At 47.5% G+C, this 10,582-nt stretch overlaps 1 long non-coding RNA gene across 1 annotated transcript; it reads right to left on the reverse strand.

The window, feature by feature from the left end:
• Positions 1–219: 219 nt before the first annotated feature.
• Positions 220–7,231, reverse strand: LOC123372889. The gene is made up of 3 exons (XR_006580479.1): positions 7,178–7,231; positions 6,531–6,629; positions 220–322 (listed from the first exon to the last, which is right to left on the reverse strand). It is a non-coding gene; the product is annotated as an uncharacterized LOC123372889 (long non-coding RNA).
• Between the last annotated feature and the right edge of the window lie 3,351 nt (positions 7,232–10,582).

Here is a 10,582-nt window from a genome sequence, read left to right on the forward strand (position 1 = left end):
GGAGCAGAACATGGCACAGCTGAGAGCGGGGAGGACAACAGTGGTTTTGTGTCACCTTTTTTGCCCTCCCCTACAACCTAGAGTGGAATCAGCCTCCAACACAAATGAGAGCATCTTCAAGGCTGCTTTCTACTCCGTATGGCTGCAACAGCCCCAAAGGGCCAGTTCTGCAGGTGGGGACAGCCAGAGTGCAGCGATGATTGTTCAGCCACATGCTGACACCCTCTATTCTGGATTGGAGAGGTAAGGCCAGCCGTACCAACCAACTCTGTATCACAACGAGAATCCCTCCGTAGGTGCTTCAGTGGGCTGCTTTGCACTGCTAGAGAAAGGCTAGAATGTTGTCAGCCTTCTGGGTCAAGGCGGCCCAATAACCTTAAGTCTAGGAGAATCCTAAAGACCATGGGCAGCAGGTGAACCCCCACTTTCGGAGGCTAGCTCACCAGCCCTACCCCTTCTGTCCAAAGCCCAGAACCTCCCCCCAAAGGAAAAGCCCAGAGGGCCCCCACGAACGGAGGAGCCCTGCCCCCCCAGCCACTGCTGCTCCCAATTCACTGTGCCCCCCCAACCCCAGCACCAGACCGAGCCTCAGGTCCCACCCCCCGCTTGCCAGGCCAGCCCCAGCACTGCCAGAGTCGGGCTGGCAGCCTCCCTAAGCACCGTGCCAGCCCCATGCTGAGCCATCCTTCCTCCTCCCCCCCCACCCCCACCAGAGTCGGGCAGAGCTAAGCCACTGGCAGCCTCCCTGAGCGCCAGCTCCTCCCACCCCTGAAGGCCCCCCACTGAGCCACCAGCACCAGCATCGCCCAGCCGAGCCTCCTCACTCCGCCAGCCCGTCCCGAGGAGGAGGGGGGACCTTTGGGGATGGAGTGTAGGAGGCGGTGGGGGTCTCGGGGAAGGGGCAGGCACCCCAGTCCAGTTGTCTGGTGGTGGGTTGGCAGCAGTGCCAGGGAAGGCAAAGTGTTCCCTGGCCTAATGTACCCACTGTCCGTGCTGAATACATCTCACAAATCAACACACAAACCCCGTTTGCCCAGGTAACTATGTGGCTTTGTAGCAGACTACAGAGCCTTTGGGTCCCCACTTTGAATCCAGCCTAGGTGAATGGTAGGTGCTATTTGTCACCAGTGATTACTATTTGGTGACCAATGTGGAATGACTTTCTATTAGAGAAAACTGCCCCAAACTTGGCACTCCCATCAGAGAAGCCAAATCAATGAACCATGGAAGCTACTCCTTCCCCCCTAGAGGTTGTGTACTGTATTTTCTACTTGTAATCTCTAGGTCAAGAATCTTCTGGTCATAAACCACCTTGCAAGCTTATGGTGGCATATAGATCATCATAGGAGTGGTCTTGCCAGGGCAAATCTTCTGCCACACTGGTGGTCCAAGGGGAGCGTGAACTGCAGCTACCCAATGCTGTAGCTATTCTGTGCACAGCCGAAGAACTGCAAGCTCCAGGGTGGTTGTTACAGCATCCACCACAAGTGCTACACTCGGCTTTAAAATACCAAAAAGAATCTGTGTATAACTAGTGTGGTTTGAGCACTGGCCTGCTAAACCCATGGTTGTGAGTTCAATCCCTGAGGGGGCCATTTAGGGAACTGCGGTAAAAATCTGCCTGGGGATTGCTCCTGTTTTGAGCAGGGGCTTGGACTAGATGACCTCCTGAGGTCCCTTCCAACCCTGATCTTCTATGATTATTAGTGCCTGGGTTAAAAACAACATTCACAATTACATCCAGTATCGGACTGGAAAGGATTAGCTTGTTTCTGATGACTTATTGCACTACTCTGTTACACAACATAGCCTCCAACCAGCTTTCAGAAGCAGGTTTAAACTTTCCATACCAATAACTAGTGTCCAACCCAAATATATTTAGCACAAATGAGAAGCAGAGGGAGCCAATTAGCGGGCACGGTACACTGCCTTCCCACATGTTCCTTTGAGCGGTTAGACGAGTTCCCAACAGCCACTGTCTCCAAGGACACTGCGTTGCAGTGGAATGTGCTTTGTAAGCCGTGGCGAGGGAAAATTGACTTGTTCCCTCTAGGAAGGGGAACAGGTTGTTTTCCAGCCCAAAAGGAGACAGCAGAGATGTGAACAAAGTGGCAGGGACAGGTCAAAGGCTCATATTTGAGCTGCAACCGAGCAGAGCCCAACCCAGCTCAGGAGGGGTGTCTTGGTATGTCTCCAGTGCTGGGGTTCTTCAACTATCAGGCCCAAAAGCAGAAGCCTCAGGGCTGCTCTACTTTATCCCAGCTGCTCCTGGTCCCCAACAGACCGTTCCAGCAGCCAGGACATCCTGGCCACACCTCCTAGACCTGGGAATAGTGTCGGAGCCACTATAATGACTCTTTGCCACCTAAACTTTCTCCTAGGCAAGGAGGGTCCTTGAGTAGCTGGTTAAGTAGGTTTTACAGACACTGGCTGCAAGGAGAATGGTAGGAAACAAAGGGGGCATATCCAAGACCATGAACCAAAGTCTTATCCCCCTTGAACAAACAGCTCTACTCAACCTTCCCAAAGTGCAGGGGTAGGAAAGAGGTAGAAAACAACTATAAAACCATAGGGGATGCCATTAGCACAGCTTGGACCCCAACAGTATCTGGGGGCTAGGCATGCAGCCACAGCAACGCCTGCTCATAGCACAAGGTAAAAATTGCTTGCCACACTTGTCGTTGGCAAGACATTTCCCCCAGTGCATGGATTTTATACTTTTACACCTTAAGGTGGAATTTAACAGTGTGGTCTAGGAGGCCTTGAGACAGACTTTCAATGGATCGGAGGGAAGCCACAATCACTTGGTACATTTAAAATAAATCACTCACTCACACTGGATGTTAGTATATAGGTCTATTTGTTAGCCTGGGATAGAATTTTGGGTTTGACTTTTTGATACTCTTATATCTTATACTAATATGTGTAAACAAAGGACAAAGACAGTGTGTGTTGCTTCTGCCTAGCCAGATAGGTTTGTTAGTAAACAGGATGTTAGGAATCATTAAAAAGGGGATAGAGAATAAGACAGAATATATTATTGCCCTTATATAAATTGACAGTACACCCACATCTTGAATACTGCGTACAGATGTGGTCGCCTCATCTCAAAAGATATACTGGCATTAGAAAAGGTTCAGAGAAGGGCAACTAAAATGATTAGGGGTTTGGAGAGGGTCCCATATGAGGAGAGATTAAAGAGGCTAGGACGCTTCAGCTTGGAAAAGAGGAGACTACGGGGGAATATGATAGAGGTATATAAAATTATGAGTGATGTTGAGAAAGTGGATAAGGAAAAGTTATTTACTTATTCCCATAATATAAGAACTAGGGTCCACCAAATGAAATTAATGGGCAGCAGGTTTAAAACAAATAAAAGGAAGTTCTTCTCCACACAGCGCACAGTCAACTTGTGGAACTCCTTGCCTGAGGAGATTGTGAAGGCTAGGACTATAACAGCGTTTAAAAGAGAACTGGATAAATTCATGGAGGTTAAGTCCATTAATGGCTATTAGCCAGGATGGGTAAGGAATGGTGTCCTTAGCCTCTGTTTGTCAGAGGATGGAGATGGATGGCAGGAGAGAGATCACTTCATCATTGCCTGTTAGGTTCACTCCCTCTGGGGCACCTGGCATTGGCCACTGTTGGAAGACAGGATACTGGGCTGGATGGACCTTTGGTCTGACCCAGGATGGCCGTTCTTATGTTATGGGAACAGATAAAAGTGGTTAAAGTGTTACTGGAGAGCAGGCGTTAAGACGGCCTCAACCCCAATCTCAAGGCAAGGTCAAGCAACCAGTTGGGAGGGGCAAAAGGGGCTCGGGGAGGAAGGTATAAAATACTAAGACCAAAGAAATGCCTGTCCCTGACCAGCACCTCCTCACTCCTCACCCCTCCCATGGGATACATAAGGGGTGGGACTGCGGGCATGAAGAGCAGGTATATTTGGCCTTCTAAGGAGGAGGATGGGGGGAAATGAGAATGGAGACACAGGCAAGGCTCTGCAGTGTCAGAGCGGCGGAGGGGGACACCGGGAAACCGACTCTGCCGACATGTAGAGCTATGGATATGTTCGTTTGGAACGAACCCCAACAAACATCACATTGCCTGAACGTCGGACTTCTGCTTTCTGTCTGTGTGACAAGAACCAGGGTAGGGGGTGAAGGGAATGGCCTCTAACACTGGACAAAGCATTACTACATAGCTCAGTGGTTTGAGTATTGGCCTACTAAACCCAGGGTTGTGAGTTCAATCCTTGAGGAGGCCACTTCGGGATATGGGGCAAAAATTGGTCCTGCTAGTGAAGGCAGGGGGCTGGACTCAATGACCTTTCAAGGTCTGTTCTAGGAGATTGGTATATCTCCAATTATTACCTTTACCCCCAATACAATACTCCTCTACTGCCAAGGAGATAGACTTGTTAAGCCATCCAGTCTATTCTAACCTTAATTTCCACGAAGAAGGCTCATCTGTTAAAATCAGGTGGGGATCTCTTACTAGATAATTTTCCTGTTATTGCACGAGATAGGAATAGGCATTGACAAACCTTAGCCTTCCCTCTTTCTCCTCCAAGGTTTTATGCTGTTGCTTTCCTTTTGTCCTACAAACTGTCACTTACTACCAGAGAAGTGACTAAAACCAGCTTTGGTAAGCCTGGAAGACATGGTCACTCACTCTCCTCTCCACTGAGCGCAGAGCATCCTGTTGTTGATGGAGGAATGAATGGGCCAGAGGGCTGATGAGAAGCAGATCATTTTTGCTGAGCCCTAAAATCCCTCTGCAAGCTTTGATGACAACTTGTGGTTTATTTTTCATAATTTGACTTCCCAGAGAGTGCCGAGGGAGCCACACAGATTTGTACCCGTTGAGGATCAGATCCTAGCTATTTAATGCACATGTTTGTATGTCCAGCCAGTCATGTTTTATCTTACAGACATGACCATCCATATTTTTCAGAATGAGGCTAGACGCTATACTGAGCGCAAATCTGAATGGCAACACGAAGGGCCAACAAGCAAGAAGAGAGGGTGGTGAGGTACCTAGTTCTAGTAGGGGTGGAGGACAGGAATCTGGCTTGGAAGAGTAAAAGGGTAGGGACAAGCTATCCGGCTTCAGAGAGGGAACCAAAACCTGGCAAAGGAATTGAATGTTAAGGCCCTATTGCAGAGTCTCGGCATTAACTCTGAATGTCCTTGCTTTCTGCAGCTTCACCAGATGTTTGGGATTACCACAAAGCAGATTCTGGTGTGCATTAAATCCTGCATTAATCTGGTGTTGATTAAATCCTGAGCTTTCTCTGAAAGCTAAGCAGAGCTGCCAAGCACCCTTCCTAAAAAAAAAAAAAAGCCCCGACACAGCATACAGAATTCTACTAGTGCTGCTGGCCCGTTGCCTATTGACACTAAGCCCCATTTAAGGGGAAGAACTGTATCCCTTGAACCAAATTATGATGGGGGGTAATTTAGCTACAACAAATCAGGAAAAAGATCTTGGAGTCATCGTGGATAGTTCTCTGAAGATGTCCACGCAGTGTGCAGCAGCAGTCAAAAAAGCAAACAGGATGTTAGGAATCATTAAAAAGGGGATAGAGAATAAGACTGAGACTATATTATTGCCCTTGTATAAATCAATGGTACGCCCACATCTCAAATACTGCGTACAGATATGGTCGCCTCATCTCAAAAAAGATATACTGGCACTAGAAAAGGTTCAGAGAAGGGCAACTAAAATGATTAGGGGTTTGGAACGGGTCCCATATGAGGAGAGATTAAAGAGGTTAGGACTCTTCATCTTGGAAAAGAGGAGACTAAGAGGGGATATGATAGGGGTATATAAAATCATGAGTGATGTGGAGAAAGTGGATAAGGAAAAGTTATTTACTTATTCCCATAATACAAGAACTAGGAGCCACCAAATGAAATTAATGGGCAGCAGGTTTAAAACAAATACAAGGAAGTTCTTCTTCATGCAGCGCACAGTCAACTTGTGGAACTCCTTGCCTGAGGAGGTTGTGAAGGTTGGGACTATAACAGGGTTTAAAAGAGAACTGGATAAATTAATGGAGGTTAAGTCCATTAATGGCTATTAGCCAGGATGGGTAAGGAATGGTGTCCCTAGCCTCTGTTCGTCAGAGGATGGAGATGGATGGCAGGAGAGAGATCACTTGATCGTTGCCTGTTAGGTTCACTCCCTCTGGGGCACCTGGCATTGGCCACTGTCGGTAGACAGATACTGGGCTAGATGGACCTTTGGTCTGACCCAGCACGGCTGTTCTTATGTAATGTAATTTTTTGATTCAAACCCTTACCCGCTCAATGATTTATTTTGACATGTTTAAATAATAAATTTTAAAATTTATTGTGGACCCGCCTGTGCCGGACGCTGAATTTACAAATACAGACAACTGGGGAGAGTAAGTTCTATATTACTTTTGCCATCCATACAGTGGGTGAGCCCAAAGCACTGACCAACCCCATGCTGGAAGGAGCACCCCTGAAGCAAATGCACCCTTTTAAATAACTGCTACCCACCTTTCTCCTTACTGGGTGTGTGGCACAGTCAATCAAGGAGAAGATCCGCATGCAATGCCACCTGACAAGCTTAGCTGCACCTCCTGGCAGCTTGATCATCTGCAAAAAGGAACAAACTAAGCTAATGTCTAGAAATAAACCGTAACGGGGTTATACCCACCTCTCATGAGTGACTCCTGGTCGAGTGCATGTGCCTGCACTCTCTCTCTCTTTGTTGTGGGTCTTCGCTGACTCAGCCCTCCAGCCAAGTCATACACAGTCTGTCTGTGAGATCAAAGCAAACCCCTTTCAGGGTACAAGCCCAACAGGGGCCTTGCTCAGTGCCCTCTGTCATGGCTCTGTTTGTTCCTGCTCCAGAATAGAGCAGTGCCCCAGGGCTCCTTCTCTGGAGGCAATGTCTTTGCTGGCCACAGCTCTTCAGCTTGGCCACTACAGTTCAGTCCCCATTTTGGAGTGTCTCAAAGTTCAGGCCATGTTCCCAGTAGCTGAGGGGCAGTGGGGAGACCTAGGCTCACCTTCTAGTCCAGGTTCCAGCCCAGGGACCCTAGAGATAGTAGCCATCTGCAATGTCCCTGTAAATAAACTGCATTGCTGCTATAATTCCCTGGGCCACTTCCCCATGGCTCCAGCACTTTCTTCACTCTTACCTCAGGACCTTGTCCTGGTGGAGTCCCAGCACCATCCACTCTCCTCCAGCTCCAGCAAGGAACTGAACTCACATTGGCCCTGCAGATCTTCTTATACTAGCCTGCTGGGTCCTGATTGGCTGCTTCCCACACAGCCACTCTAGGCAACTTGGAGGACCTCTCTGCTGCCCTTTTCTGGGGCAAGGTGTGGCAGGACCACAAGGCCTCCAGTAGGGGGCCTCAGGGCACAGTCCATCCCATCTCAAATCCATATAGGTGTGTTTTGTCTTGTTAGTGCCATTCTGCATTTTACACTCTCATATTAGTTGCTTTACCTGCTATGCCTTTCTGTTCTGTCCTCTGGGTGTAAGTTACACCCACTTGTAACTGTTTATTCTGATGTAGCTATGTGTAACCATCATTTACTTCAACTCTGAATTTGGCCCACCTAAGATGAGGAAAGGCCTTTTATAACAGTGCAGGCAACACATCCCATTCACAGCTGCACATCTCTAGCTTGGCCAAGTGCCGATTTCACAGTGCATGAAATTTTACCTCCATGCAGGGGGCTAACAGAAGGCCTATGCCTGTTTCACATGTCTCAAAATGAAGCTTAAGTGGGACTTAAATGGTGCATAGGCCTGTGCTGCCCCTCTGCACATGGGTGAAATATCAACCCCCCTATATGCATATATATATATATATATATATATATATATATATATATTTGCACAACTCTAAGAGCCTCACTACTGAACTTCATCTGATTCCCACTGGACTTTGCAGAGGTGAGTATCATGACGGGGGATATAAGGGGTCAGGCCTAATGACTACGGCCAGAGTCAGAAGCCAGGGTCATGCCAAGGATTAGAGGCAAACTTGGGAACCAAGAGTCAAGCCAGAGATCAGAGCCGGAGTCAGGATCAAGCAGGGCTGGAGCGGACTGAATCAGGGCAGGAACAAGGCTGGAGGGAGGCCGAGAATAAGGTAGGTCTAAGCTGGAGCAAGGCTGGGAACAAGGCAGGCACAGGAGCAGCTGTGGGCATAAATGTTGAGCAGCCAGCTACCTACTGCGGGGCTGAAAGGCAGGCCTGCAAGCTCCCTTCAGCCAGCCAGGTGGTCCAGGCAATCAGGCAATCCTATTGCAACCCAGCTGAGCTCATTCATCTGCCTGCAGGCTGAGCCGGTTAGTTATCAGACTCAGCTGAAGGTTTTCAGTCCTGACAATGGGGATTCCAAGTCTCTGACACAGCAGCATCTTACCACCCAGCCACTGAATCACCCCTAAAGCAATACAGCTTTTCTAAGCACCATCCCTTTCAATTTTCTTGCTAATATATAATGGGTATAATACAGAAGTGTCATCAATTACTGATCAACTGTTAACTTATAGAAGGAGTTGCGTATCCTGATATCACTATTCATTTAGAAGAATTGACTTAAGTGGAGAGTTTTATTGTACTGAAATAATGCAATACTGGAGACAGCCTGTAGATGGTGCTATGGTTTGAGTAAGTATTATGTGTAGGGAAGGGCTTGCTAGGAAAAGTTTAGAGTAAAAGAGAAAAAGAATACAGCTTGGACAGGTAAAACCCTTCAGAGGCCAGTGGTATCTGCAGCCTGTCTGTGCAACTATCCATCGGCTCTTCATAAACATTTAAGCCCAGAAACAGATCTCTGTCTCACAGCCCCTTTGTTCTATCAACACAGCCTGCTCCATGCCATCAGTGTAGAAGAACGTAGCACTGGGTTTGCTCAGCTGATCACAGGGTGGGAAATATTTCATCCCTGCTCCAGTCTGACATATATTTCAAAGAAAGCTTTATGGAAGCCCAACTGTGCATTGTTTTCTATCTGGCATCCTATACTATAGTGACAGGGCTGAGTTGGAATCCTAGATCTCAGCACTGGGGGAAATTCACATCCAAGCATCATGGCTGAGAAGCCTCTCTGAAATATGAGTGTAAGAACCCGGAGCAGAGAAAACTGACTGTGCAATATTCCAACACATTAAATAAAGAGGGTCAGACCCTCAGCTGGTTGTAAATTAGGATTGGCTTCCATGGGGCTAGGCTCATTTGCACCAGCTGAAGTTTTAGACTTCTATGTACACACTCAACATCTCTGCTGGTCAAGAGCTATGGATGTTCCTTCACAGCCTCTGCACAGGAGCATACACACCCCATGTGATGCAGCCTGCTGGGTTCAGAGCAGTTCTTCCACCCATGCTATAGTTCCCTGACCTCCTACTTCATCTCCTACTTCATCCTTCATAGCTCCACAGCTCCCCAGGCCTCTTTGGAATCCTCAGTGCTACCGATGCCCACATAGCATGGAGGCAAAACACACCCCATCCTCTTAGACACAAACCTGGCCCTGGTGAGCCATGCATTCATGACCTGCAGGCTTTATCATTTCCACTCATTATGTCTAAGAACAGAGCCATACACTTTGAAAAGCTTCAGCGGGTACAGAACAGCTGGCTTAGCAACACAGATTGCCTGACGACTCCAAGAGGACTGTCTCTAGCTACCTGATAGATCTTGTCTCCCTCTGTGACCATAGCCTCTCGCTCAGCGACATTCTGCTGGAGCCAGGACATTTGACAACTGGTAGCAGATGGAACTTCCCCAGGAGCCGGGCCTAAACTATAGAACTCCATCTTTGCCAGCCTCACACATAGAAAAGCCACAGAAATCATAGAAACGTTGGGCTGGAAGTGGAAGGATCCTCAAGAGGTCATCAAACCCAGCCCCTTGCCCCTTGCACTTAGACCATCCCTGACAGGTGTCTGTCTAATCTGCTCTGAAACACCTCCAATGATGGGGATTCCACAGTCTTCCTTGGAAGCCTATTCCAGTGCTGAACTACACGTATAATTAGAATTTTTTTCCTAGTATCTAACCTAAATCTCTCTTGCTGCAGATTAAGCCCATCACTTCTTGTCTTACCTTCAGTGAACATGGAGAACAACTGATCCCCATCCTCTTCATAACAGCCCTTGACATATTTGAAGACTATCAGGTCTTCTCTTAGTCTCCTTTCCTCGACACTAAACATACCCAGTTTTTTAACCTTTCCTCACAGGTCCCACCCAAAATCATGGAATTGGCTTAAAAAATCATTCGTTTAAAAAAAATAAAATTGGGTTCTTTTTCTTTACCCTCAGGTTTTGAACCTTTAGGGTGCACTATGTTCACCTTTTCAAGCCTCTCTCTGCAACCATGAGAACTAGAAAGTTACTTTTAAAAAAAATGAAGTCTAAGATTTTCCACAAGACTCCAGAAGCTGAGGCTTTAAGAAATACACTAAATATCATCAGAGCTGGTAACCCTGGGACTCACTCCTGAAAGCAGGAACAACAATCACAGACCTCACTGCTTTCAGACCCAAATGCAAATCTAATTTATTAAACCTAGCTGTCCC

Source organism: Mauremys mutica, chromosome 1 (genome assembly GCF_020497125.1).
Source record: "Mauremys mutica isolate MM-2020 ecotype Southern chromosome 1, ASM2049712v1, whole genome shotgun sequence".
Classification (NCBI taxonomy): domain Eukaryota; kingdom Metazoa; phylum Chordata; order Testudines; family Geoemydidae; genus Mauremys; species Mauremys mutica.